Here is a 4,028-nt window from a genome sequence, read left to right as displayed (position 1 = left end):
TTACAACCTAAAGCCACACATGTAAATTTACCCTCTACGTCAACTATTGCCAGTAACACGATGCTACCTCCTTTGTAACTGTGGTAGCATCATGCCATACAGTTTGCTGGTCGGAATTCCATTGATCCCATTTAGAGCACCAAGACGACTTGGAAAGTTCTGTATGTCTTCCAACTGTTTTGATACATGTTTCCATTCATTTTCAGCTGATGATGCCAGAAACAGAGAAAATCTGATGTGAATCTGTCACTAGGACTTTCATACACACTTCAACTGAAAAACAAGTATGATCTTTAACTCTGGGATCACTGTGTGATAGACACATTTATCTCAAACAAGAGAAAATTATTAATTATGAAATGGACTGATTTTGTGGGAAAATTTCTCGGGGGAGAGGGGCGGGGGGTGCATTTCGGGCCTATAAATTCTAAGGTTCGGTTCTGATCATAAACTTTTACAACGTATTCCTAGATTTTGAATGCAATTGCCAGACTATTAAAAATGTGTGATTATCCTTTCACATGGGTGGAGCTGAGAGGTGGGTAGGATATTTTTTGGAGATTCTTAAGTATTCCACTTTAAAGAATCCATTGCTATTTCAGATGAAGTAAGCAGAATAAATGGAATGCTATAGCTTTGAGAGTTAACTAAACGTAACTAATAAAGATTAGCACTGAATGAAAAATGTGTGGCGGAAGCACACCTGAAAAATGCTTCTTGCTGAAAAAAAGGTTCTTTCACGGGTTCTTTTTGTTAAATTACTTTCTCAAGGAATTTAAGAAAATCAACTTACCTTTTTTTTATAAATCCTTCAAGCACTCGTAACTGCTTCACAAGTTTCAATAATAATTAAAAATCTCCTGCTTAAAGAGATTCTGAATGAAAACATTAGGCTTCCTTAGTTTTCTGCAGTAGGAGGAAACCTCAGTGTTAACATTAAGCTACAGAAAATTGTGGAAATAGTTCCAAGTTTACAAATATGTACTGTACGTACAACATTCTAGTAATACGGTACATTGATATATAAAGATAGCTACTTACCTCTATGAAGCTAAGATACGCTCTCGCATAGCTGTGCTTTTCTTCGTTATTCGTGGACCTACTGTACAATGTCAAGAATTCCGTCTCGTCCATCCTTAAACAATTTTTGTAGTACTGCGTGTCGACACACCTCACTTCATCGTGCAATGGACTGGGAAATTCGCGACCGCCCTCATTACGTCTTAAAGTCCAAGGTCTACTTCACCATCTTCTTTTCTTCGTCCACGTCCACTGCGGTAATGACTGCATAAACGGCAACTGTCATTCTCATTTCGTTATCAGCCATTTTCTAAAATAATGTTGAAGCATCTGTGGCCATTGTGTGTTCAAACGCAGCTACCAGATTGCATGCCAGCTCTTGGAGGAAGAAGCTGTATCATCCTACTACATCTTTCGTGGCGCAACGTATGTCGCTCCAGCAAAATCTGTGGTTGTGAATAGTTCTGACCAACATCGTACTTGTGATTCGCGTGGGTAGGTTGTACTCTGCCATAGACAGTGACTCAAACATGGATATGGGAGATCGCAATAGAAGGACTGTCTTCTGTTCATAAATTATGAAAGGAAGAAAGTTTCAGCCGCTGGGAGATTCTTCCATATCTCTGGAAGAAACATTCGCTCTTCTGGAATATTAGATGCAGTGAAAATGCTGGTCAAGTAAAGTAGGATGCAATTAGGAGCGGGAGATGTATGTACACAAGAAGGTCTTACTCTGACTGCCTCCTCAAACCTGAACAACAATCAAATATTTCACAGCAGGAAGAACGAATGAAAATCAGAAACGGGAAGTAAAGGGAAAGCAGCTTTCCTGCCGTTCATATAACGACAGCAGTTGTTTGCAACGTTTAAAAATACAGGACAATATTACGTCAATTGCGCGAGTGTGTTTCACAGGAAACTTTTTTCTGTTATCTTGTAGCAATCTTTGTCAAATGCATTCTATAAAATTCTCTTCTAATTTGTTGTGACGACAATGTTGTGCGGTTCCTGAGAATTTTTTGTTTGGTCTTTATTAGGCAGAAATTATTTACTTATTTACTCACCACGATGGAAATAAATAGATTTCCGCACAGGTTAACGATGTTGATAGCAAGGACGAAAAATATTGGCACGCTCATTGTCGTCTGCAGGAGAGAGATGGATCTGCAACAAAATTATTCCAATATTTGTAAGTGAGATGTAATCAAACAAGCGCCAAAATTTCCTTCAGTTTTCCCTCTTGTAGTCATGTGTCTTGCTGATGATTTGATAACGTCTTCATTTTGTCCTATCTTAATACATGACACATTGGTAGAACGTTATAGAATTCTTAGAGTCTCTGTTGCTTTCCTAAATTCCCGTACCCTAGCAACGTGCGTCTTCTTATGGCAGTTACCTCGCACACAATTCTTCGCTTGCTTATTTCACTAACTATCTACGGCAACAGAAATTAATTATCTTGACTTAAGGTTACGAAGCTATATCAAGCACATAATTTATACAGGACGTTTCAGAAGTGATGGTTAGTATTCAGGGATACCAAAGGGGCCGGCCGAAGTGGCCGTGCGGTTAAAGGCGCTGCAGTCTGGAACCGCAAGACCGCTACGGTCGCAGGTTCGAATCCTGCCTCGGGCATGGATGTTTGTGATGTCCTTAGGTTAGTTAGGTTTAACTAGTTCTAAGTTCTAGGGGACTAATGACCTCAGCAGTTGAGTCCCATAGTACTCAGAGCCATTTGATACCAAAGGAATCATTCGAAACAAAAAGTCAAGTAAATGTGGGCTCTAAAACGCATATCATGAGAGCTATGAGCAATTCGTGATCTTCGATACTGTGAAACAAATCTCTTCTACTGCAAGACCATTGCTTTCCATATTTTGGGAAGTGGTAGCATGGGGGAAAACAAGAAAAAAATGTGTTGTAAAATGCATACATTAAAAGTTATGAGCACCTGTTCATTAGGAGGGTTGTGTTTCAAAGTAGAAAAGATGAACAAGCGCTCATAGCCCTGAAAATGTGCTTTTCAGAGTGTATGTTTACTGGATACCTTTTGTTGTTTTGGTCCGTGTTACTACTTCCCAAAATATGGACAGCAAAGAGTATGTAGTAGAATAGATTTGTCTCACAGTATCTAAAATCAAGATTTGCTCGTAGCTCTTAAGGAATACGTTTTGGAGACGATGTTTACTTGACTTTTTTGTTCCGAATCCTCATTCCTGTCCTATCCCTGAATATTGACCATCATTTATGAAACACGCTGTACAAAAGCAAATCATGGCAAAGGCAAATGGATGACATAGATTTGTTAAGTGTATTTTCAGAGATTTTTTACAGCGGTAGTAATAATTTTAGTGTGATTACATTTATCTTTTCGCTGGCCACCAGAGTTCGCTGTCACTAGTCTGATAGTAGTGACAGCCGATACAAACTGCGAAGTTAAATAAACATTTTGCGCCTATAAAGGCGTAAGCGGTTTCATTTATTTATTGGCGCTTGTATGAGTAAATATGTAGGAGATGTATCTCACTAATCTGTATGCTAAAGAATTTCTTCTCAGTTAAAATTATAATTCCTGATCATTTGCTCTAGAATTTTGGCTAGCTTTCACTTTATGACAGATGTGCAGCTATTCCATTATACGACTAGTCATGCCAATACCTGTTTCAAGGGAAGTATTACCGCGTCTTTCCGATGTCAGAGATAGTAAGTAAGACAGTTGTTACACATGTGGAATTTGTCAGTACTGCGAAGTAGGTGTGAAGTTATCGCATTTTTTTTAATAACTATTTCTCGGCGCTACATACGCTGAACGCATTTACAAGTTTTCCAGACTGTTTCTGACCTTCCTTTTTCCTTTTGAGGATGTTGCAGTAGGGTATACGAAACGTAGCGAGACTCCGTCGCGGGTATATAAGCACCGACATGTAGACAAGGGATACGTGTGACATTCATGTCTTTCCGACGTGTGTGCGATAAACTCGGAACGTTAACTACGGCGATGTTATTAT

Source organism: Schistocerca serialis, chromosome 1 (assembly GCF_023864345.2).
Source record: "Schistocerca serialis cubense isolate TAMUIC-IGC-003099 chromosome 1, iqSchSeri2.2, whole genome shotgun sequence".
NCBI lineage: Eukaryota > Metazoa > Arthropoda > Insecta > Orthoptera > Acrididae > Schistocerca > Schistocerca serialis.
This window is presented reverse-complemented; position numbering follows the sequence as displayed.